Raw genomic sequence first — 27,354 nt, 5'->3', positions numbered from 1 at the left:
TAACTTTGTGAGTTCTTTGTATATATTGGGTATTGGCCCTCTATAGGATATAAGATTGGTAAAGATCTTTTCCCTATTTTTTTGGTTGTTGTTTTGTCCTAATGACTGTTTTTTTGCCTTACAGAAACTTTGCAATTTTATGAGGTCCCATTTGTTGATTCTTGATCTAAGAGCATAAGTCATTTCTTTTCTGTTCAGGAAAATTTCCCCAGTGCCCATGTGTTCAAGGCTCTTCCCCACTTTTCTTCTATTGATTTTAGTGTATCTGGTTTGATGTGGAGGTCCTTGATCCACATGGACTTGAAATTTGTACAGGGTGATAAGAATGGGTAAATTTACATTCTTCTACATGCTGACCTCCAGTTGAGTAACCACCCTTTTTTGAAAATGCTATCTTTATTCCACTGGATGGTTTAAGCTCCTTTTTCAAAGATCAATTGACTGTAGATGTGTGGGTTCATTTTTGGGTCTTCAATTCTATTCCATTGATCTACCTGCCTCTCTCTATATCAATACCATACAGTTTTTATCACTATTGCTCTGTAATGCAGCTTGAGGTCAGGGATGGTGAGTTCCCTAGAAGTTCTTTTATTGTTGAGGATAGTTTTAACTATCCTGGGTTTTTTGTTATTCCAAATGAATTTGCAAATTGTTCTTTCTAATTCTGTGAAGAATTGAATTGGAATTTTAATGGGGATTGCATTGAATATGTAGATTGCTTTTGGCAAGATGGCCATTTTTACAATATTGATAGTGCCAATCGATGAACATGGGAATTCTTTCCATCTTCTGAGATCTTCTTCAATTTCTTTCTTCAGAGACCTGAAGTTCTTGTCATACAGATCTTTCACTTGCTTGGTTAGAGTCACACTGAGGTATTTTATATTATTTGTGACTATTGTGAAGTGTGTCATTTCCCTAATTTCTTTCTCAGCCTGCTTATCCTTTGAGTAGAGGAAAGCTACTGATTTGAGTTAATTTTATATCCAGCCACTCTGCTGAAGTTGTTTATCAGTCTTAGTAGTTCTCTGGTAGAATTTCAAAGGGTTGGGGCACTCATGCATACTATTATATCATCTGCAAGTAGTGATAATTTGACTTCTTTTCAAATTTGCATCCCTTTGATCAACTTTCATTGTCTTATTGCTCTAACTAGAACTTCAGCACTATACTGAATATATAGGAAGAGAGTTTGCAACTTTGTCTTTTCCCGGGTTTTCAGTGGATTGCTCCTAGTTTCTTCCCATCTAATTTGATTTTGGCTATTTGTTATATGTTTATGCATATGCCATGAATTCTAGATCTCTTCAATACTTTTAACATGAAGGGGTGTTGTATTTTGTTGAAGGCCTTTTCAGCATCTAATGAGATGATCATGTTGCTTTTTCCTTGAATTTGTTCATATAGTGTATTATGTTGAACCATCCCTACATCTCTGGGAGGAAGCCTACTTGATCATGGTGAATAATGTTTTTGATGTGTTCTTGGATTCAATTACTGAGAATTTTAATGAGTGAGATTGGTCTGAAGTTTTCTTCCCTTTTGGGTCTTTGTGTGGTTTAGGTATCAGAGTAACTTTGACTTTCTAGAATGAATTAGGTAGTGTTTCTTCTGTTTCTATTTTGTGGAATAATTTGAGGAGTATTGGTATTAGCTCTTCATTGAAAGTCTGGTAGAGGGGGTTGGGGATTTAGCTCAGTGGTAGAGCGCTTGCCTAGGAAGCACAAGGCCCTGGGTTCGATCCCCAGCTCTGAAAAAAAGAACCAAAAAAAAAAAAAAAAGTCTGGTAGATTTCTGCACTAAAACTATCTGACCCTGGGCTATTTTTGGTGGGGAGGTTTTTGATAACTATTTTTATTTCTTTAGGTGTTGTGTTGTGGGACTGTTTAGGCAGTTTCCCTGCTTTTGACTTAACTTTGGTGTGCAGTAATTGTTGTAATAGAATCATGGCTAGCTTCTGGACAGACCACTCTAGGCAAATGCAGTTCCTTGTGGACGAGGTCTATTGGAGGTGGGCAATGGAAACCAAGGTGGGGGGGAGAAGGAGAAAAAATGGGAGAGGGTCAGGAAGGGTCTGCTTTTTATTTAAACTGTGATGTAAGTGCTCGCAGGTAAAGGTAGGTAAACCAAACGGATGCTGGGAATGTATGGCCATTAAAAATTTTTGTGGGCTGGAGAGATGGCTCAGCGGTTAAGAGCACTGATTGCTCTTCCAAAGGTCCTGAGTTCAATTCCCAGCAACCACATGGTGGCTCACAACCATCTGTAATGAGATCTGGTGCCCTCTTCTGGCCTGCAGTCACATATGCAGGCAGAATGCTGTACATAAAATAAATAAAATAAATCTTTAAAAAATTTTTGTTACACAAATTCATCGATAACTACCATGAAATCTAAATCTAGTTTGCATTTTTAATCCCTGTATTTTTTCCCTCAAGCAATTAACTGCTAATTTCTGTAGCAACATAGCATCTATATCCTCTTGTGTACACATGCCATGGAAATGTTTCCATTTCTAGAGAAATCATTTTCAAAAGGAGGTGTGTGAACACTTTGGGATAGAGCAACAGCAGCTGTAGTAGCACTGTCTATTAAAGTATCAAAGCTACAAAACCGGCTATGATTAAACAATAAAGAATTTAGGCCTGGTCAATGCTCCTGTTAACTTTTCAATTACCTGCAAACCCTTGTCATCAAACCAATCTGCATTAGTATTTACTGAAAAGCAGGTTGTTATAAAAAATCATTGCAGAATGCTTAGAATAGTCTTTTAAACCACAATTAGTCAGATTATAGCCCACACAAGACACATCAAATGTATTATTTTCAGAATGTCGAGTAATGCCGACATTTCTTACTAACAGCACATAGGGCATGAGAACACGTGGTGCAATAGGCCCTGTCACCAAGGCTGAACTTGATCTTTCAGGCTGAGCACTCACATCATCTAAGACAGCACCCAACTGTCACAGTATCCTTGCTAATAACCTGTGTTAGGCCACCGGTGTCCAGCAGACAAAGCTGATGAGGGGAGCATAGGTGGAGACTGAGAGCCAATGCATAATTAGTCATATGGGCCACCCCCTGTATCTGACCAGTCCAAAATATTCTTGACTACCACTTAAACCATCTGTGCATGAGTCAAGATCTTTTCCCTGAAATTTACTAGGGCATACTCTAAGACATCCAGTAGCATTCTGCTATGAAAAGTATGTTGAGACAACAGCTCCCAGTTCTTGGTAATGATTTCTCTAGTGACAGTAAATTTCCTCCAGCAGGCATATCCATCAACTTAGTGTTGTTCACTGTTACCACAACTTCTGGGTCTGCTCATACTGTTGGATGTTAAAGGGCAGATCAGGTATATAGGCCCAATACTGCTCATTCTGCACACCAACATCAGCAGGAACCTACATATGTCCGACCAGCTGTTATGTGAATGGCATCATTTTTCTGTGTGAAAACATAAACATAACTTTGTTCCCATATTAATACAGGATTAGGGGTGGTCCATGTGCTGAGCCACCTAAAGGATCCTTCCATTTGACCATATTGAAAGAGGATTGTGTATGAGGATGCCAAAATCTATCTTCAGCAGATCTGCCGTCCTTGTCTAATGGGAAAAATGTAATCCCTTGAGGATTATAAGAATTCCCTGTTTCACGAGTTATGTTAAATTGTGACCAAAACTTCATAAATGACTTTCTAGTAAGTATATCCAAAGCCATTATCAGTTTTTATTATTTATGAATTCCTATAATAGCAAAACAATATAGACATAATAAGCTTAGTTGCTTTGCCAACCTGGGCTATTCTTAAGAGTGTACTTTATTTACCACAGAACAGAATTTATACCAGGTTGTTTTGAAACTTGCTTTTTCAAAGCAATTAATCTAAATCTCTTCACCTTAGCCTCAGGTAGACTCTTCAGACAATGGCAAAAAGCAGCCACATTTCCCCCCCAAATAACACAAAACAGTCTCTAGGCCACATGTTTAACTTCTCCACTGAAACTTCTTGGTCCAGGTCCACACAATTTAAATCACTCTCAGTAACAAAATCTTCCATATTCCTACTAGGATAGCCAATAAGTCCCATTTAAAACATTCTACTGCTTTCCAAATCCTAAGTCCCAAAATCGACATTCTTCCAAATATAACCATGGTCAGGCCTATCACACCAATACCCCACTCCTGGTACCAATTTCAGTCTTAGTTAGGGTTTTACTGCTGTAAACAGACACCATAACCAAGGCAAATCATGACAACATTTAATTGGGGCTGGCTGGTTCAGAGGTTCAGTCCATTCCCATCAAGGTAGGAGCATGGCAACATCCAGGCAGGCATGGTGCAGGAGAAGCTGAGAGTTCTACATCTTCATCCAAAGGAAGCTAGGAACAGATTAGACTGGGTATACTCAGGAAGCTAGGAGAAAGATCTTCAAGCCCACCCCCACTATCACATACTTCCTCCAATAAGGTCACATCTTCTCAATAATGCCACTCCCTGGGATGAGCATATGCAAACCATCAAAATTGATATATGGACATACTTGACCTTACCAGAATCTGTAATATGAGTTACATCCACTTGCCATAATTGATTAGGTATGAGTCCTCAAGGATTAACACCATTATGTGATATAGAATGAAATTGAGGACACTGAGGACAAGTCTTTACAATTTGATGTACATATTTCCTAGAAATACCAAATTGTTGTTTCAAGCTGTTACTATTTTGATGATGTAAAGAGTGAAATTGTTTGTCTGATTGTGTTTGTGTAAGGCCTTTAATCTACCTGGTATTCAAATCTGTTGTGGCATTGCCCACACTAAGAAAGAGATCTGGACAATCCAGTGTGAGCTCTTAAATGTCCTATAAAGTAAGGAACAGTATCTTCTCTTAAATTAAGTCATATTTTCATAAATATTTGGAAAATGTGAGAATTAGCAGTATCTAAAAAAGGAACAGTTTCAAGCAATTGTATACCATCAGCTACATATTGGGTGTCATTATGCCAATTAAAAGCTCAATTTTTCAACATTTCAAAACCAGTGGCTACAGCACATAATTCAATTATTTGTGCTGAAGCAGGGGGAAACTCAAGAAAATGAATTTGTGATCCAGTTATGTATGCTGCCTTCCCATTAGATGAGCTGTCTGTAAATACAGTAAGCACATTCTTTATTGGCTGCATGTGTAAATTTACAGGAAATACAAAAGCAATCATAGACGCAAATTATAACAACTTGTCTTTTGGATAATAATGATCACATTTGCCTAAGAGTTTGTACATGCAACAGACTAAATATCAGTATTCTGCAATAACCAATTTAATTGCTGTTTGGAATAAGGAACAAATATTTCATCAGGTCCTTTCCCAAAATACTTTCCTGATTTTGTCGTACAACTCTGTATTAACACAGCATCAGCTTCATAACAGGATGCTCAAACTTTACTTGGAAAGGAAGAAAGGGGAATCCATTTTATTGGTCCCTTTTGCCAAAGAACTTCTGTGGGCACATGAGTGGCAATAACACAAAACAGCCAACAGTTGGTCATAGTCTATATAATGTATCTGTTGTTGCTAATAGCATCCCTCCCTTTCTTCAAGGCTATTTGTTCCTCATCAGTTAATTGTCCATGGGAAGTAGGATTTGCACCCCTCCCCCTTGAGAATACCAGACAGACCTGTCAGCCTCCTGTGCTGAGGGTACGGTGAGGTCTTAGCCAATTGACATCTAACAACTTTTGAAAATCATTTAAAGTAAGCAGACCATCTTTTTCTTATTTGAATTTTCTGTGCCCCAATTTTTTAGGATATAATTGATGCCCCAAATATTGAAAAGGATATTGCTTTTTTTTTTCCGGAGCTGGGGACCGAACCCAGGGCCTTGCACTTCCTAGGCAAGTGCTCTATCACTGAGCTAAATCCCCAACCAGGATATTGCTTTTGAATCTTTTCCGGAACAACAACTAATGCCCAAGATTTTCAAGCTTGTTGTATGAGAGCAAAGGCTTTTTTAGTAAAACCCTCCAGAGAGATCAGCTAATAAAATATGCATATAATGAATAAAATGCAGTGAAGATTCAAAGTCCTAACCTCTTGTATTGAAGCAGAAACAAATATCTGACAAAATGTAGGGTATTGGCCATCCCTCGGGGCAAACTTTCCAATATATCGCTTCATTGGTTCTATAAAATTACAAGCAGACACATTAAATGCAAGCCTTTTGCAATCGTGAAGATGCAAAGAAATAGTATAAAAACAATCTTTTAAATCTATAGTAATTTTATACTTATTTTTTGCAATGGCAGCTGGAGTAGGCAAGCCAGGCTGTAATGCCCTCATAAGTTCCGTAGTTTCATTAATCTTTCATAAATCTTGCAATCATCTCCACTTGTTTGATTTTTTTCTTAGTTACAAATATGGGTGAGTTGAAATCTTGAGCTTGCCATTGGATTGTAAAGTGCAGCTAACGGAACATTGGCAGTTTAATTATAATTTTTAAGTTTCTTTCACAATATCAGAGCATAACCATAATTTTGGAAAGCAAAACAGAATTTTAACAGTGTAAACCGTCCATTCTCTCTAAAATCAATGCGCAGTGCATACTTTCATGTTACAAAGTTTGGCTGCCAGTTCTTGTGTATGAATGCATAAACAGTGCAGCTTGTAAAACCCCATTAAAGAGACATTGCCCTGGATCCTATGTTTTATAATCCTGGTTTCTAGGATAAGAATTACATAAAATATTATCCCAAATTAGAGGTATCTTTAGAGAACTGTTTCCCTGGGTTGGCTCAGACAAGTGTTATTGTATTGAATGTCTCCAACCCTGAGTTCCCAGTTTTAAACCAACTTTGTTACCAACGTTACAAGTTTTTAATCATACCCAATAACTTATAAGCCAATAATCTATAACCAAGACATATAGAGCATGTTTATACTTTTAAGACCAGTCAGGAACAAACATGAAGTGGCCACACATTTACTTATTCAAACCACCCAACATTCTTCCTTTCTCTAGCTGAAATTTCAAGAGAGGAACACCTTGTCACATGTTGAACCCAATAATCACAGTCACAGAGATTTTTATAGAAAAACAGCCATTAGCTCCCTTAAGATAGAAGCCGAGAAGCTTCTGACCCCCCTTTCAGAGTGGCTCGTGCAGACCACCAGCCCCTGGCAGGGCTTCTCCATCTGAGGTAGACTCCCAGCTACAGGTGCAGGAGTTGTTGTGCGAACTGAGACTGTCTTTTTTTTTTTTCTGAATTGAGTTAAAACTAAATGGGTGGATTTCCAACAGATAGTTTTATCCATTTTTTCCTTTTCAACATGAAACAGTAACAATGAAGCAATGAATTGAAAACATAGACATAAACTGACAGATTTGGACAGATTGGTGTGCCAAGGACAGATCATACACTGAGAGGGAAGAGAACCCAGATATTCTACCCAAGAGACCCAGAACCTGAAGTAGGGATTTCTCCAACAGGAGCCAGAGAGGAGGCAGGATGTCCCCTGACCTCCTCCTATCCCCGGGAGAGCCCTGGAACAGCTTACGTTCCTTTTCCTTTTCTTCCAAAGTGTCCCAGACAGGGTGGACAACTGCCTTTCTGAAACCCATTCTCTCTCTCATGTCCAGAGTCTAACTCATCTTCATCTGGGAATTCGGCCAGAGAAGGGAGAGGAGGCACAGGGGCAGCTGCAGATGGTTGCTCCCCAGCACCCTGCATTCTTCAATGTCCTCAACTACTACTCAGCTTGTGTAATTTTTGAGACTCATGGCCAGGATCTAAATCATCCCTGATTAAAGCCCACAAAGGAAAAGTAAGTACTGGGACCTTTTCAGGTCCAGGAACAGTGCAATAATCTGCTAAGCATTTTCCAATTTTCCCCCAAGTTTTCATATTTACCGTTCCTTGCTCTGGGAACCAAGGACAAACTTCCTCAATAAACTTTAAAGATCTCATCAACAGTGAGAACTCACCTCAGCCCCTCGTGTCTTTAACTTGCCTTTAAGCATTTGGACAAGCAACAGCCCACTGCTAGACAGTCCCATTGCACAGCATGCTGACTCTCTCTCTCTCTCTCTCTCTCTCTCTCTCTCTCTCTCTCTCTCTCTGTTTTAATTGAGCACTCCTCGGCAGTGGCCCTCACTGAATCCCCAAGCTGTACCCAGCCTGCAGGTACAAGTCAACCTAGAACAGGAATGGGGGAGTGAGGATGAAAAGAGAGACACAAGGAATGGACTCAAGCCTGATCCTGGACAAGACTCAGTTTAGTACTGTTGGTCCAGCTTATAAGCACTCCAGCAAACAAAGCTCTTCCTGAGAAAGATCCTTTAAAGACTCAGTGTAGATGAGAGTTCCTCTTGACTGCACACACTGCTCTCTGACCTTGAGTGCACACACTGCTCTCTGACCTTGAGTGCACACACTGCTCTCTGACCTTGAGTGCACACACTGCTCTCTGACCTTCACTGCACACACTGCTCTCTGACCTTCACTGCACACACTGCTCTCTGACCTTCACTGCACACACTGCTCTCTGACCTTCACTGCACACACTGCTCTCTGACCTTCACTGCACACACTGCTCTCTGACCTTCACTGCACACACTGCTCTCTGACCTTCACTGCACACACTGCTCTCTGACCTTCACTGCACACACTGCTCTCTGACCTTCACTGCACACACTGCTCTCCTGGTGGTACTATGGCTCTCCACAGTGTTGAAGATGTTTTTAGCCCCTTTGAGCTTGGATTGGTCACTCTCTTCCATTCCTATTATTCTTAGGGTTGATCTTTTCGTTGTGTCTTGTATTTCCTGGATATTTTGGGTTTAGGAGATTTTAATACTTTGTATATTCTTTAACCGATGTGTCAATATATTCTATAGTATCTTCTACTACATCTGAGATTCTCTCTTCTAGCTCTTGTATTCTGTTAGTGATGTTTGCATCTGTAGTTCCTGATCTATTTCCTAGGTTTTCCATCTCCAAAGTCGCCTCCCTTAGTGATTTCTTTGTTTCTATTTCCATCTTTACATCCTGGATGGTTTTGTTCAATTCCTTCACCTGCTTGATTTTATTTTCCTGTAATTCTTTAAGGAATTTGTTTCTGCTTTAAGGGCTTCTACCTGTTTGCCTGTGTTTTCCTGTATTTCTTTAAGGGAGTTATTTATACCCTCCTTAAAGGACTCTATCATCTTCATGATGTGGGATTTAGGTCAAAATCTTGCTTTTCACACATGTTGGGGTACCCAGGGCTTGCTGTGTTGGGAGAACTGGGTTCTGGTGATGTCAAATTGCTCTTGGCCACCCAGTTATATCTCTTGTGTTAACTGGCCTGGGTGTCTCTGACTGGAGCCAGCCTCCTTGAAGACAGGTAGAGCCAGTCTCCTTGGAAGCAGGCAGTGCTGTTTGTGGTTAGAGTGGGCCTCTTGTGTCTCTGGTTAGAGCAGGCCTTCTGAGGTCAGGGGTGGTGATTCCCTCAGAAATTCTTTTATTGTTGAGGATCATTTTTCCTATCCTGGGCTTTTTTGTTATTCCAAATGAATTTGCAAATTGCTCTTTCTAACTCTATGAAGAATTGGATTGGAATTTTGATGGGGATTGCATTGAATCTGTAGATTGCTTTTAGTAAAATGGCCATTTTTACTATATTAATCCTGCCAATCCATGAACATGGGAGGTCTTTCCATCTTCTGAGACCTTCTTCAATTTCTTTCTTCAGAGACTTGAAGTTCTTGTCATACAGATCTTTCACTTGCTTTGTTAAAGTCACACTGAGGTATTTTATATTATTCGTGACTATTGTGAAGGGCATAGTTTCTCTAATTTCTTTCTCAGCCTGGTAATCTTTTTTTGTAGAGGAAGGCTACTGATTTGTTTGAGTTAACATTATATCCAACCTATCTGCTGAAGTTAAGTAGTTCTCTGTTGGAATTTTTGGGGTCACTTAAGTACACTATCATATCATCTGCAAATAGTGATATTTTGATTTCTTCCTTTCCAATTTGTATTCCTTTGACCTCCTTTTGTTGTCTGATTGCTCTGGCTAGGACTTCAGTACTAGATTCAATAAGTAGGGAGAGAGTGGGCAGCCTTGTCTAGTCCCTGGTTTTAGTAGGATTTCTTCAAGTTCCTTTCCATTTAGTTTGATGTTGGCTACTTGTGTGCTGTATATTGCTTTTACTATGTTTAGGTATGGGCCTTGAATTTCTCTTTTCTCCTTTTTTTGTCAAATGCTTTCTCCTCATCTAATGAAATGATCGTGTGGAGTTTTTCTTTGAGTTTGTTTATATAGTGCATTACATTGATGGATTTCTGTATAATGAACTATTCCTGCATCTCTGATGGATAATTTTTTTTGATCTGTTCTTGGATTCAGTTTGGGAGAATGTTATTGAGTATTTTGACATTGTAATTCATAAGGGAAATTGGTCTGAAGTTCTCTTTCTTTGTTGGGTCTTTGTTTGGTTTAGGTATAAGCATAATTGTGCCTTCATAGAAGGAATTGGATAGTGTTCATTCTGTTTCTATTTTGTGGAATAGTTTGTACAGTATTGGTATGAGGTCTTCTACGAAGGCCAGATAGAATTTTGCACTATACCCATCTGGTCTTAGGCTTTTTTTGGTTGGGAGACTTTTAATGACTGCTTCTATTTCCTTTGAAGTTATGGGACTGTTTAGATGATTTAACTGATCCTGATTTAACTTTTGTACCTGGTATCTGTCTAGAAAATTGTCCATTTCCTCCAGATTTTTCAGTTTTGTTGAGTATAGGCTTTTGTAGTAGGATCTGATGATTTTTTTTTAATATCCTCAGTTTCTGTTGTTATGTCTCCATCTTCATTTCTAATGTTGTTAATTTGGATACTCTCTCTGTGCACTCTGGTTGGTCTGGCTAAGAGCTCATCTATCTTGTTGATATCCTCAAAGAACCTGCTCCTGCTTTTGTTGATTCTTTGTATAGTTCTTTTTGTTTCTGCTTGGCTGATTAGAGCCCTGAGTTTATTTCCTACCATCTACTCCTCTTGGGTGTATTTGCCTTTCTTTGTTCTAGAGCTTTTATGTGTGTTGTCAAGCTGCTAGTTTATGCTCTCTCCAGTTTCTTTTTGGAGGCTCTCAGCACTAGGAGTTTTCCTCTTAGCACTGCTTCCCTTGTGTCCCATAAGTTTGGGTATGTTGTGCCTTCATTTTCATTACATTCTAAACAGTCTTTAATTTCTTTATTTATTCCTTGTCCAGGTTATCATTGAGTAGAGCGTTGTTCAGCTTCCATGTGTATGTGGCTTTCTGTTGTTTTTTTCTTGTTGAAGATCAGCCTTAGTTCATGGTGATCTGATAGGATGTATAGGATTATTTTAATCTTCTTGTATGTGTTGAAGCCTGTTTTGTGACTGATTATATGGTCATTTTTAGAGAAGGTACCATTAGGTGCTAAGAAGAAGGTAAATTCTTTTGTTTTAGGATGAAATGTTCTATAGATATCTGTTAAATCTATTTGGTTCATAACTTTTGTTTCTTTCTCTGTGTCTCTGTTTAGTTTCTGTTTCCACGATCTGTCCATTGATGAGAGTGGGATGTTTAAATCTCCCACTATTATTTTGTGAGGTGCAATTTGTGCTTTGAGCTTTAGTAAGATTTTTTTTATGAATGTGGTTGCCCTTACATTTGGAGCATAGATATTCACAATTGGAAGTTCATATTGGTGGATTTTTTCCTTTGATGAATATGAAGTGTCCTTCCTTATTATTTTTGATAACTTTTGGTTGAAAGTCTATTTTATTAAATATTAAAATGGCTACTCCAGCTTCTTTCTTGGGACCATTTGCTTGGAAATTGTTTTCCAGCCTTTTCCTCTCAGGGAGTGTCTGTCTTTGTCACTGTGGTGTGTTTCTTGTATGCAGCAAAATGCTGGGTCCTCTTTAAGTATCCAGTCTGTTATTCTGTCTTTTTATTGGGAATTGCATCCATTGATGTTGAGAGATATTAGGGACCAATGGTGGTTGTTTCCTATTATTTTTGTTGTTAGAGGTGGAATTATGTTTGTGTGTCTATCTTCTTTTGGGTTTGTTGCAAGGAGATTACTTTCTTGCTTTTTTTAAGAGTGTAGTTTCCCTCCTTTTGTTGGAGTTTTCCATCTATTATCCTTTGTAGGGCTGGATTTGTGGAAAGATATTGTGTAAATTTGGTTTTGTCATGGAATATCTTGCTTTCTCCATCTATGTTAATTGGGAATTTTGCTGGATATAGTAGCCTGGGCTGGTGTTTGTGTTCTCTTTGGGTCTGTTTGACATCTTTCCATGGCCTTCTAGCTTTCATAGTCTCTGTTGAGAAGTCTGGTGTAATTCTTTTTATTTATTTATTTTTTTATTAACTTGAGTATTTCTTATATACATTTCGAGTGTTATTCCCTTTCCCGGTTTCTGGGCAAACATCCCCCTCCCCCCTCCCCTTCCTTATGGGTGTTCCCCTCCCACCCCTCCCCCCATTGCCGCCCTCCCCCCAACAGTCTGGTTCACTGGGGGTTCAGTCTTAGCAGGACCCAGGGCTTCCCCTTCCACTGGTGCTCTTACTAGGATATTCATTGCTACCTATGAGGTCAGAGTCCAGGGTCGGTCAATTCTGATAGGTCTGCCTTTACATGTACTGGGCCTTATCCCCTTACTGCTTTTAATATTCTTTCTTTGTTTTTTGCATTTGGTGTTTCGACTATTATGTGACAAGAGGAATTTCTTTTCTGGTCCAATCTATTTGGAGTTTTGTGGGCTTCTTGTATGTTCATGGGCATCTCTTTCTTTAGGATTCAGAAGTTTACTTCTATAATTTTGTTGAAGATATTTACTGGCCCTTTAAATTGGGAATCTTCCCTCTCTTCTATATCTATTATCCTTAGGTTTGATCTTCTCATTGCATTCTGGATTTCTTGAATGTTTTGGGTTAGGAGCTTTTTGCATTTTCTCTGATGGTTGTGCCAATGTTTTCTATGGTATCTTTCCCCCACTAAGATCCTCTCTTCTATCTCTTGTAGTCTCTTGATAATGCTTAGGTCTATGACTCTTTCCTAGGTTTTCTATCTCCAGGGTTGTCTCCCTTTGTGTTTTCTTTTTGTTGTGATTTAAAATCAAAATCTTGCTTTTTCAGTGTGTTGGGGGTATCTACGGCTTGCTGTGGTGGGGGAACTGGGTTCTCATAATGCCAAGTGGCCTTAGTTTCTTTTGCTTAGGTTCTTGCCTTTGCCTCTCACCATCTTCTTATCTCTGGTGTTAGCTGATCTTGCTGTCTCTGACAGTGGATTGACCTTTCTCTAAGCCTGCGTGTCAGCACTCCTGGAGACCAGCTTTCTTCCAGTGGGATTTGGGTACAGAGAGCTGTTGCACAGGATCAGCTCCAGGCATAGGCTGAGTTGTTATGTTCTTAATGCAATGATCTTACCAGTGATTATTTCCAAGGGTGGTGAAAATTGCCAGTGAGTTCTACCTTGTTTGCATCACAGATAATTATGAGGGTGATAGACAGATTTAAAATAGTTCATCCTCAACTAAGCCCAGATTAAGAGGTTAAACAGGACTCTTACCATTCTTCTTGGATACCTTTAAAGGCTTTGTCAAAACACTGTCCTGATCAGTTTCAATAATTTGGAGAAATTGAGAAGTAAAATGCTCACTGAGTTGAGTTCTTATGACAGAATGTTTCATCGTTAACTGGACTGATGTAAGAGAAGGTTTGGGAAACATTTTTTTGTGAGCGTGTGTCATGACAAAACATTTATACTCACTTCTAATTACTCCCAGTGCCCTTATTTCAAAGTTTACTCCTCGCTGATTGGGTGCCATAGACACTGGTTCTGGTAATGACATAATCTTCCATCAGCCTGATAACTCAGTTGGAACTGTAGTTATTGTAAACAGACATAATTATAATTAGATATCAAATGCTGATAGTTTTTCATTATTCGAAGAAGGTGAATATTAGTTAATGAATTAATTAGTTGTAAGTAGTTTCTTCTGATATAAATTTTATATTTTAAAGATTAACATTTAATAAAACATTTTTTTCTTCAAACATAGAACTCAATCCTGAAGTCAGTTCTCTCCCAGAGTGGAATTTTAGAGTTTTATAAAGCTTATTTATAAAACTAATTTGAAGTAATGAGAAGAAGTTAGTTGTCTATTGAATGTTCTTCTCTGGACTGGATTGCATATGTGTTACTTAATGTACATTGTATATTAGTGTCATCAAATCTTATTTTAATGTTTAAATCATTGTAACTTAGTGACTTCCTAGTTTAGCAACTGTCATCCAGAGAGCATGATGAATTCTATGATCCCATCATTAACAGGAAGCCAGCTCATGACTTAAATGCCAGCCTGTGCATCCTCCTGCTCCTCTGACTTCATTGAGAGTTTTCCTTGGAATAAGTCAATTATCCCTATGTGTCAATATTAGCTTGGATTTTTCTGAAATTTCTAGCATTAGGTTAACAGTTTGTGTTAATGTTTGTGACAGTTGCTGTTAGTCAATACATTGATACATTGTATTACCATAAAAGATTGGAGAGTAAACTTCATTCAACTGTGTGCTTAGTATCACAGTTTTGAACAGAATGAGATGAGTGAAGTTTTGGAAAGGACTTATTTTACACTAATTATGGGGCACATGAGCATGCACAATGTTGCACTTAACATATTTAGTATCTACTTAAAGAATATTGCTAATATATTTATTCTCAGTTTTGTACATTCTGTAAAATATAATTCTTAAGACAAAAGTTTAGAATAGAGATATCTTTTTGTTTGATTCTCTTGAATCTAGTTTTTCAGGCGGTCTCCCTCTATCAAATCTGATCAACATGACTCTGGAAATTGTCCCAAGCCTAATCACCCTTTTTAAAAACACAAAGAGAAAACCTTTCTCCAAAAATACTGTTCCTTAGTCTGTAACCAGAAAAGCTTGTATCTTGCAGTCTCTCCCAGAGTAATAATCTCAAAGTCACACCCATTATGAAGATTAAACAATTTTTAAAAAGGAAGTAAGCTAAATAATAGTGTTAAATAATTAGCCTGTTAGGCTTTTCTAATCTGTTATATCAGGAAATTAACCCAAAGTTCCCATGGAGCCCACATTAAGAGAATCTGAGCTTCCTGTTGTGGTAAATATCCAAAATAACCACAAACCCTCAGTAGCCGGCATGAACAAGCCATATGACCTTCAGTGGGGGTAATTCATAAGAGAAATCAAACGCCTTCTATCAATTCTAATATCAATAAGTAAACAACTTATCAAACCAGAACTTTAGCCCAAAATATATCGATCTGTTAAACTCTCTACCTGCCTCAGATTTTTATTTAACCTTAATAACTTGTAAATATCACAATTCTCTACTTGGAGTCTGCGACTAATTTTTCTTAAGTAAGTTCCAAACCATGGGTGAAAATCCCCACATGATTCAGGTAATTTCTGTATTCTCTTCTTCTTAAAAACAAACTTAATCACCTTCTAATAATACCTGTTATTAAGAAGTTGCTGTCTAACTAGGATTTTAACCCAAAATTCCTGTGGAGCCCACATTAGAAGGAATATGAGTATCCTGAAAGACTTTCTAAAAATCTTTCTTTAAAAAGCAGCTTTTAATCTCTAACTCTCTGAGCTGGCACTACTTATCACAGCCTGTTTGTACTGATTTGTTTAAAGTTCCCGTGCTTGAGCTGTCATGTGACTCAACGTGGTGCTGGCTCCCTCTTACTAGAAAATAAAACTTAAATTTAAGATTATGTTTTCAATTTCTATTAAAATTTCATTGGAATTTTGTTGTCGATAGTAATGAATCTCTAGTCTGCTTTTAACATAGTGGCCAATTACATAGTAATATTCCTTCTAATCAAAGAGTATAAGAGATCTTTCCATCTTCTGGTAACACTTCAATTACTTTTTTTAATTCTGTTGTTGAATTTGCTTACCAGATAGGCATGTGAAAATGGTGGCCCTGAATAGGAGTCACTAAAATGGGTGTTACTTGCCATAAAAATATAATTTTAGTGTCATATGTTCAAACAGACCAAGGTAAAAGCTCATATTTTGGCAATGATTGGTAGATAATTACCAGGTGGTCCTCATTTAAGGTGGGTATATAGTCATATACTTAGTGAAACAGCAAAGAAATAAGGTTTCCTTCCAGAATGGAAGCATTGTTGTGAAGATAATAGGAAAAGTTGCCTAACTTTTGCTGATGTGGGGGAGAAATATACAAGTTTCAAAATTCTTGTTCACTGTCTCTCAGGATTATATGTTCTAGGACTTAATGGTCCACTTGGATAAATGATACTATAACTTCCAAATTCCAAAATCAGTCTAGACTGAAATGGGAATGTACACTTTATACTCTGAAGCTTTTATATACATACATTCTCACAAATATATACATTATATATTCTATATAATGTATCTACTGTATTCTGAGAAACTGAACAAGGAATATTTAAAATTAAAATCAATTCTATAAGGTAGGTCAGAAAACAGGAAAGGACACCAGATTTGAGGCAAACAAGATACTAGATGAAAAATATAAACAAAATTTCAGTTAGTTCATGGTAATTGAGGATGGAATTATTTTAGTCACAGTACTATTTGAGATGAGGCCAAGATGTTCAAGAGAATCAGAAAGTATTGTCACTCTGTGGATGTCAAAGAGGGAGGCATAAAATTAAGGATCCACATAAAGCAAGGATTGCACACTTCACAGAATCTTCCTTATTCATGTAAAGATTCAGGATAAACCCTGAAAGATGACTTTTGCTATATTGTTAAAGGCTTTGCATTACTTGGTACATTCTTGAACACATGCCTGGAATTCAAATACTGCATTCATACATGCAATAGAAAATAATTTTACATCAGCCTTTCATTTTATCCTACAGAAACTCATTTTAAATTGATTATAATGTATGTTCTGATAGCCCATACTTACTGCAAAGAAGCATCTTCTGCGGTGTTCCTTTCATAGTCAATAGGATATTTTATATGGACTTTAGACACAATACCATTCCAACAGAACATTTCATTATTATGACAAATCATTTTCAATGCATTAAAGCAATGTCCCTGAAAATAGTATGTATTATTTATTCTATAGATATGCTCCATCTTTGTCAGGAAATAAAATTAGTGAGTTATTTTAAAGAAATGCAATTATCTTTGTGTACATTTGAATTACAGGTATCACTATGAATATGCTTCCACTTCTAATCTCTTTTTATATAATGAAAGACTACAGGAAATAATAGAATATGGTGAGTGTAAGATGAGAATTTCCTTTAAATCTCTTGAGTTCTGATACATGTTTTATATATTATCAAAAGCAATTGTCTTTAAATCTTAACTTCAGTTGTGTTCTGGGAATGCAAATAATGCTCCTCAGATATATGTTATACTACCCACTTGATAGAACGTATTTGAGACTAATAACCCAGTTGAAGAAATTACCATGGAAGCTCCCCATTCAACCAACGTGAACAAATAATAGAGAAAAAATTCATTGTGCAGAGGAAGGTATATGGTGCATTCTATAAATATATACAAGTGAATTTGATGGCTGGAAAATCTGACATGTTGATTACAGAATTGATTGTATATCTTTGCCCCTTTTAGTGTGGGCTGACAAATGTGCACACCCAGAAGGGTTTGCTTTTGTTTTTTGTTTTATAGGAGAATTACATATTCTTTGAAGGACACAAATGGTAACTGATATGAAATGCTTGCTCTTCTCTAGAGCGATGATTTCTCCCACTCTCAGCATTTCTTTCTTTCTTTTTTAATCTATTAATTTTTACCTCAAATGATAGCCCACATCCCAGTTACCCCTCCACAAATCCCTCATCCATTTGCCCTCTTCTCTCCACTTTGCCTCTATGACGGTGCTCCCCCATCCACCCACCCCACTCCTCCAACATCCCCTTACACTGGGGCATCAAACCTCTACAGGACGAATGGCCTCCCCTCCCATTGATGTCAGATAAGACCATCCTCTGCTACATATGTATCTGGAGCCATGGATCCCTCCCTGTACACTCTTTGGCTGGTGGTTTAGTCCCTGAGAGCACTGGGTGATCTATTTAGTTGATATTATTCTTATGGGGTTGCAATCCCACTCTGCCCCTCCAGCCCTTCTGGTGGCTCCCCAACTGGGATCCCTGAGCTCAGTGTGATGGTTGGCTCCAAGCATACACATCTCCATGGGTCATTTGCCTGCTGAACCTCCCAAGGGACAGGCATAACAGGTTCCTCTCATGAAGTAGCAACAGTGTCAGGGGCTGGTGGGTGGGTGACATCTGCAGACAGGATGGATCCCCAGGTAGTCCCTGGATGGCCCTTCCTTCAGCCTCTGCTCCATTTTTGTCTCTTTCTTTACTTTGGACGGGAACATTTCTGGGTAAAAAAAAAAAAAACCTTTGAGATGGGTGGATGGCCCCATCCCTCGACTGGGGGGCATGCTGATCTACTGGAAGCAGTTTCTACAGGTTCTATCACCCCTTCACTGTGCATTTCAGCTAAAGTCATCCCCATTGGCTCTTGGACCTCTCGCTTCCCGGGCACCTGGGACCCTCCAGAGGCCACCCATTCTCAGTTTAATTCTATACCCCATATTTTGATTGGGTCGTATGGGTTTTTTGGTGATTAGCTTCTTAAATTCTTTATATATTTTGGATATTAGCCCTCTATCGGATGTGGGGTTGGTGAAGGTTTTTTCCCCCGATCTGTAGGATGCCATTTTGTCTTATTGAGTATGTCCTTTGCCTTACAGAAACTTTCCAGTCTCATGATGTCCCATTTATCAGTTCTTGGCTTTAGAGCATGAGCCGTTGGAGTTCCGTTTAGGAAATTTCTGCCTGTGCCAATGGGTTCAAGGCTCTTTTCCACTTTCTCTTCTATTAGGTTGAGTATATCTCATTTTATGTTGAGATCTTTGATTCATTTGGACTTGAGCTTTGTGCATGGTGACAAATATGGGTCTATTTTCATTTTTCTACATATATACACCCAATTAGACCAGCACCATTTGTTGAAACTGTTGTCTTTTGTCCATTGGATGGTTTTAGCACCTTTGTCAAAGATCAAGTGACCATAGGTTTGTGGGTTTATTTCTGGGTCTTCAATTCTATTCCATCGATCTACCTGCCTGTCTCTGTACAAATACCATGCGGGTTTTATCATTATTGCTCTGTAGTACACCTTGAGGTCAGGAATAGTGACTTCCCCCAGAAGTTCTTTTATTGTTGAGAATAGGTTTTTCTAACCTGGGATTTATTTGTGTTATTTCAAATGAATTTGAGAAATTCTCTTTCTAATTCTATGAAGAATTGAGTTGAAATTTTGATGGGGATTGTACTGAATCTGTAGATTGCTTTCAGTAAGAGGGCCATTTTTTACTATATTAATCCTGACAATCTATGAGCATGGGAGATCTTTCCATCTTCTGAGGTCTTTCTTTCTTCAGGGACTTAATGTTTTTGTCATACAAATCTTTCACTTGCTTGGTTAGAGTCACACCCAAATATGTTATATTACTTGTGAGTATTATGCAGGGTGTTGCTTCCGTAATTTCTTTCTCAGCCTGTTTATCCTTTGAGTAGAAGAAGGCTACTGATGTTTGAGGTAATTTTATATCCAGCCACTGTTCTTGAGTAGTTTATCAACTATAGGAGCTCTCTAGTACAATTTGGGGGGTCACTTAAGTATGATATCATATCATCTGCAAATAATGATATCTTAAACTTCTCACATTCCTGGCCCAAGAAAAACCTGCCTAGTTTCCTCTAGATACAGGAATATAGGAGCAGTCAGCAGCAGGAACCTGTTGTTTTCTGACTGAGCCCAGAACTGAACTGAACTGGTCCCATAGCTCCCTGTACCAAAATCCCATTGGGGAGAGAGCTGGACTCTCAGAATTGCGGACAATCCTGAGAGCCCAAAGGAGACAACTATGTCTGTCCATATTCCTGACCAAAGATGGACCTGCCTAGTGTCCTCTGTCCCCTCTGGGCACAGGGACCTAGGAGCAGTCAGGGGCAGGACCCTTGGGGATTCTGCCTGCACCAAGAGCTGAAATCCAGTTGCCAGGAGTGCCTACACACATGAGAACAGAGGTAAGAGCAACTTTTCTGCTCTAAGCAACCTGCCTGTTGGCCTCAGGACACATAAAGGCAGAAATTGTCTGGGACAGTACACTTCTGGTTTCTGGCTGAGCCTAGAGCTGAGCAGGTCCCAGAGTTCCCAGCACCCAAATCCTGTGGGGGAGGGAGCTGGACTTTCAGAAGTGTGGACAATCCTGAGAGCTCAGGGGAGACTGCCACTTCTCACATTGCTGGCCCAAGAGGAAGCTACCTAGTGGCCACTGAATATAGGGATATAGGAACAGTCAGCGGCAGGAACCTCTGGTTTCTGACTGTGCCTGAACTGAACTGAACTGGTTCCACAGCTCCCTGCACCCAAATCCGGTGGGGGAGAGAACTGGACTCTCAGAATTGCGGACAATCCTGAAAGCTCAGAGAAGACAACTACTTCTGCCCACATTCCTGACCCAAGAGGAACCTGCCTAGTGCCCTCCATGCCCTCTGGGCACAGAGACCTAGGACAGTCAGGGGCACAGCCCTTGGGGTTTCCACCTGTGCTGAGAGCTGAAAGTCAGTCAACAGGGCTGCCAACACACTTGAGAGCAGAGGTAAGATCAACTCTTCTGTGCCAAGCAACCCACCTGGAGGCTTCAGGTGACACAAAACCAAGAGCAGCTCTCTGTTCCCAAATCCAGCTGAAAGGAAACAGGCCTACAGGAGGGTCAAGCCACTGTCAGAGACAGCAAAACAAGCTAACAGTAGAGACATCCTGCTGGTGAGAGGCAAGCCCAGAAACATAAGCAACAGAAACCAAGACTACTTGACATCATCGGAGCCCAGTTCTCCCACGAAAGCAAATACTGTATATCAAAACACTAGAAAAGCAAGAATTGGATTTAAAATTCTTCTTTATTCTTCAAGATGATGATAGAAGACTTTAAGGAGGACATAAATAACTCCCTTAAAGAAATACAGGACAACACAGGTAAACAAGTAGAAGCCCTTAAAGAGGAAACACAAAAATCCCTTAAAGAATTACAGGAAAACACAACCAAACAGGTGAAGGAATAGAACAATACCATCCAGGATTTAAAAACGGAAATGGAAACAATAAAGAAAGCACAAAAGAGGACAACCCTAGAGATATAAAACCTAGGAAAGAGATCAGGAGCCACAGATGCAAGCATCACCAACCAAATACAAGAGATAGAAGAGAGAATCTCAGGGGCGGAAGATACCATAGAAAACATCAACACAGCCATCAGAGATAACGTGAAACACAAAAAGCTCCTAACCCAAAACATCCAGGAAATCCAGGACACAATAAGAAGATCAAACCTAAGAATAATAGGTATAGAGAAGAGTGAAGACTCCCAACTTAAAGGGACAGTAGGTACCTTCAACAAAATTATAGAAGAAAACTTCCCTAACCTAAAGAAAGAGATGCCCATAAACATACAAGAAGCCTACAGAACACCAAATAGATTGGACCAGAAAAGAAATTCCTCCCATCATGTAACAGTTAAAACACCAAATGCACAAAACAAAGAAAGAATATTAAAAGCAGTAAGGGAAAAAGGTTAAGTAACATATAAAGACAGACTTATAAAAATTACACCAGACTTCTTAACAGAGACTATGAAAGCCAGAAGATCCTGGGCAGATGTCATACAGACCCTAAGAAAACACAAATGCCAGCCCAGGCTACTATATCCAGTAAAACTCTCAATTAACATAGTTGGAGAAACCAACACACAGAGGGAAACTGCACCTTACAAAAAGCAAGAAAGCAGTCTCCTTGCAATGAAACCAAAAGAAGAGAGAGACACAAACATAATTCTGCCTCTAACAACAAAAATAACAGGAAACAACAATCACTATTCTTTAATATCTCTTAACATCAGTGGATTCAACTCATCAATAAAAGGCAGTCTAACAGACTGGATAAGTAAAGAGGACCCAGCATTTTGGTGCATACACAAAACACACCTCAGAGACAAAGACAGACACTACCTCAGAGCAAAAGGCTGGAAAACAACTTTACAATCCAATGGTCTGAAGCAACAAGCTGGAGTAGCCATTCTAATATGGAATAAAATTGACTTTCAACCAAAAGTTATCAAAAAAGATAAGGAAGGACACTTCATATTCATCAAAGGAAAAATCCACCATGATGAACTCTCAATCCTAAATATCAATGCTCCAAATGCAAGGGAACCTACACTCATAAAAGAAAACTTACTAAAACTCAAAGCACACATTGCACCTCACACAGTAATAGTAGATGATTTTAATACCACACTCATCAATGGACAGATCGTGGAAATAGAAACTAAAGAGAGACCTAGAGAAACTAACAGAAGTTATGAACTAAATGGATTTAACAGATATTTATATAACATTTCATCCTAAAACAAAAGAATAAACCTTCTTCTCAGCACCTCATGGTACCATATAATGGGTCAAAAAATAGGCCTCAACAGATACAAGAAGATTGCAATAATCCCATGCATCCTATCAGATCACCATGGATTAAGGCTGGTCTAAAATAACAAAAACGACAGAAAGCCCACATATAAAGGGAAGTTGAACAATGCTCTACTCAATGCTAATTTGGTCAAGAATGAAATAAAGTAAGACATTAAAGACTTTTTGGAATTTAATGAAAATGAAGTCACAGCATACCCATACTTATGGGACACACTGGAAGTAGTGCTAAGAGGAAAACTCATAGCACCGAGTGCCTTCAAAAGGAAACTGGAAAGAGCACGCACTAGCAGCTTGACAGCACAGCTGAAAGCTCTAGAACCAAAAAAGCAAATACAAGAGGAGTAGAAGGCATAAAATAATGAAACTCAGGGCTGAAATCAACCAAGTTGAAACAGAACGAACTATACAACGAATCAACACAACCAGGAGCTGGTCCTTTGAGAAAAGCAACATGATAGATAAACCCTTAGCCAGAATAGCCAGAGAGCACAGAGAAATTATACAGATTAACAAAATCAGAAATGAAAATGGACATATAACAACAGAATCTGAAGAATTTCAAAAAATCATGATATCCTACTACAAAAGCCTATGTACAACAAAATCAGAAAATCTGAATGAAATGGTCAATTTTCTAGAAAAATACCAGATACAAAAATTAAATCCGGATCAAATAAACAATCTAAACAATCCCATAACACCCAAAGAAATAGAAACAGTTATTAAATGTCTCCAAACCAAAAAGAACACGGGACCAGATGGGTTTAATACAGAATTCTATCAGACCTTCATAGAAGACCTCATACCAATACTATTCAAACTATTACACAAAATAGAAACAGAGAGCACTACCCATATCCACCTATGAACCCACGATTATGCTTATACCTAAACCATACAAAGACTCAACAAAGAAAGAGAACTTCCGACCAATTTCCCTTATGAATATCGACGCCAAAATACTTAATAAAATTCTCACAAACTGAATTCAAGAACATCAAAATCAAGAAGGCTTCATCTCAGGGATGCAGGGATGGTTCAATATACAAAAATCCATCAATATAATCCACTATGTAAACAAATTCAAAGAAAAAACACACATGATCATCTCATTAGATGCTGAGATAGCATTTGACAAAATTCAACACCCCTTCATGTTAAAAGTCTTAAAAAAGATCAGGAATTCAAGGCTCATCCTGAAACATAGTAAAAGCAACATACAGCAAATGAGTAGCCAACATTAAACTAAATGGAGAGAAACTTGAACCAACCCCACTAAAATCAAGGATTTGACAAGGCTGCCCACTCTCTCCCTACTTATTCAATATAGTATTCAAAGTCCTAGCCAGACAGCAATCAGACAACAAAAAGAGGTCAAAGGGATACAAACTGGAAAGGAAGAAGTTGAAATATCACTATTTGCAGATGATATGATAGTATATTTAAGTGATCCCAAAAAGTTCCACCAGAGAACTACTAAACCTGATAAACACCTTCAGCAAAGTGGCTGGGTATAAAATTAACTCAAATAAATCAGTAGCCTTCATCTACACAAAAGAGAAACAAGCCGAGAAAGAAATTAGGGAAATGACACCCTTCATAATAGTCCCAAATAATATAAAATACCTCGGTGTGACTTTAACCAAGCAAGTGAAAGATCTGTATGATAAGAACTTCAAACCTCTGAAGAAAGAAATTGAAGAAGATCTCAGAAGATGGAAAGATCTCCCATGCTCATGGATTGGCAGAATTAATATACTAAAAATGGCCATTTTACCGAAAGCAGTCTACAGATTCTATGCAATCCCCATCAAAATTCCAATCCAATTCTTCATAGAATTAGACAGAACAATTTGTAAATTCATCTGGAATAACAAAAAACCCAGGATAGCTAAAACTCTCCTCAACAATAAAAGGACTTCTTGGGGAATCACTATCCCTGAACTCAAGCAGTATTACAGAGCAATAGTAATAAAAAAAAACCTGCATGGTATTGGTACAGAGACAGACAGATAGACCAATGGAATAGAATTGAAGACCCAGAAATGAACCCACACACCTATGGTCACTTGATTTTTGACAAAGGAGCCAAAACCATCCAATGGAAAAAAAGATAGCATTTTCAGCAAATGGTGCTGGTTCAACTGGAGGTCAACATGTAGAAGAATGCAGATCAATCCATGCTTATCACCCTGTACAAAGCTTAAGTCCAAGTGGATCAAGGACCTCCACATCAAGCCATATACACTCAAACTAATAGAAAAAGTGGGGAAGAATCCCAAACACATGGGCACTGGAGAAAATTTCCTGAACAAAACACGAATGGCTTATGCTCTAAGATCAAGAATCGACAAATGGGATCTCATAAAACTACAAAGCTTCTGTAAGGCAAAGGACACTATTGTTAGGACAAAATGGCAACCAACAGATTGGGAAAAGATCTTTACCAGCCCTACAACTGATAGAGGGCTTATATCCAAAATATACAAAGAAATCAACGAAGTTAAACTGCAGAGAGACAAATAACCCTATTAAAAATGGGGTTCAGCAAAGACTATACATGGACTGACCCTGGGCTACAACCTTATAGGTAGCAATGAATAGCCTAGTAAGAGCACCAGTGGAAAGGAAAGCCCTTGGTCCTGCCAAGACTGAACCCCCAGCGAACGTGGTTTTTGGGGGGAGAGTGGTAATGGGGGGAGGATGGGAAGGGGAACACCCATAAAGAAGGAGAGGGGGAGGCGTTAGGGGGATGTTGGCCCAGAAACTGGGAAAGGGAATAACAATTGAAATGTAAATAAGAAATACCCAAGTTAATAAAGATGAAAAAAATGGGGTTCAGAGCTAAACAACGAATTCACAGCTGAGGAATGCCGAATGGCCGAGAAACACCTAAAGAAATGTTCAACATCTTTAGTCATAAGGGAAATGCAAATCAAAACAACCCTGAGATTCCACCTCACACCAGTCAGAATGACTATGATCAAAAAACTCAGGTGACAGCAGATGCTGGAGAGGATGTGGAGAAAGAGGTACACTCCTCCATTGTTGGTGGGATTGCAGCCTGGTACAACCATTCTGGAAATCAGTCTGGAGGTTCCTCAGAAAATTGGACTTTGAACTGCCTGAGGATCCAGCTATACCTCTCTTGGGCATATACCCAAAAGATGCCCCAACATATAACAAAGACACATGCTCCACTATGTTCATAGCAGCCTTATTTATAATAGCCAGAAGCTGGAAAGAACCCAGATGCCCTTCAACAGAGGAATGGATACAGAAAATGTGGTACATCTACACAATGGAGTACTACTCAGCTATCAAAAACAATGATGTCATGAAATTCATAGGCAAATGGATGGAACTACAGAATATACTGAGTGAGGTAACCCAGTCACAAAATTCCACACATGGAATGCTCTCACTGAATAGTGGATGTTAGCCCAAAAGCTTGCATTATCTAAGATACAATCCACAGACCACATGAAGCCCAAGAAGGACGACCAAAGTGCAGATGCTTCTGTCCTTCTTAAAAGGGGGAACAAAATATTCATAGTAGGGGATATGGAGAAAAAATTTGGAGCAGAGACTAAAGGAACAGCCATTCAGATCCTGTCGCACATGTGGCCCATATATGTACAGCCACCAAAACTAGATAATATTGATGAAGCCAAGGAGTGCATGGTGACAGGAGCCTGATATAGCTGTCTCCTGAGAGGCGCTGCCAGAGCACGTCAAATACAGAGGTGAATGCTAGCAGCAAACCACTGAACTGAGAATGCCCCCCCCCCTTACTGGAGGAATTAGAGAAAGGATTGAAAGAGCTGAAGGAGCTTGCAACCCCATAAAAACAACAATGCCAACCAACCAGAGCTTCCAGGGACTGAACCACTACCCAAAGACTATACATGGACATTCCATGGCTCCAGCTGCATATGTGGCAGAAGATGGCCTTGTTGGGCACCAATGAAAAGAGAAGTCCTTGGTCCTGCCAAGGCTGGACCTCCCATTGTAGGGGAATGTTGGAGAGGTGAGAAGCGGGATGGTTGTGGAGGGAAAATACCCTTATAGAAGAAGGGGAGGGGAATGGAATGGGAGCTTATGGCCGGGAAATTGGGAAAGGGAATAACATTTGAAATGTAAATAAAATATATCCAATAAAAATGATATCTTGACTTCCTCCTTCACAATTTCTATTCCTTTGATCTCCTTTTGTTGTGTAATTGCTCTGGCTAGAACTTTGAATACTATTTTGAACAGATAGGGAGAGAGTGGGCAACTTTGTCTCATTCCTCATTTTAATAAGATTACTTTGAGTTTCTCTCAATTTAGTTTGATGTTAGCTATTGATTTGTTGTATATTGCTTTTATTATGTTTTGGCATGTACCTTGAATTCCTGATCTCTCCCATACTTTTAACATGAAGGTGTGTGATATTTTGTCAAAGGCTTTTTCAGCATCTAATGGGATGATCATGTGATTTTTTTTCCTTTGAGTTTGTTTATATAGTGGATTACATTAATGGATTTCCCTGGCATCCCTGGGATGAAGCCTACTTGATCATTGTGAATGATCATTTTGATGTGTTTTTGGACTCAGTTTGTAAGAATTTTATTGAGTATTTTTACATCTATTCATAAGGGAATTTGGTCTGTAGATCTCTTTCTTTGTTGTGTCTTTTTGTGGTTTAGGTATCAGTGTAACTGTGGCTTCACAGAAAGAATTGTGTTATGTTCCTTCTGT

At 38.8% G+C, this 27,354-nt stretch overlaps 1 long non-coding RNA gene across 1 annotated transcript in view; it reads left to right on the top strand.

The window, feature by feature from the left end:
- The window catches only part of LOC147998746 (uncharacterized), a 125,583-nt gene that overhangs the window by 15,329 nt on the left and 82,900 nt on the right, over positions 1 to 27,354 (top strand). The window contains exon 3 of the long non-coding RNA XR_015645951.1: positions 7,649 to 7,833. This is a non-coding gene — a long non-coding RNA (uncharacterized LOC147998746). The remainder of the gene's footprint in view (positions 1 to 7,648; positions 7,834 to 27,354) is intronic.

Source organism: Rattus norvegicus, chromosome 20 (assembly GCF_021556685.1).
Source record: "Rattus norvegicus strain SHRSP/BbbUtx chromosome 20, alternate assembly SHRSP_T2T, whole genome shotgun sequence".
Lineage (NCBI taxonomy): Eukaryota > Metazoa > Chordata > Mammalia > Rodentia > Muridae > Rattus > Rattus norvegicus.
The sequence above is the reverse complement of the archived record's forward strand: the minus strand, read 5'-3'. Positions and strand labels throughout refer to the sequence as shown.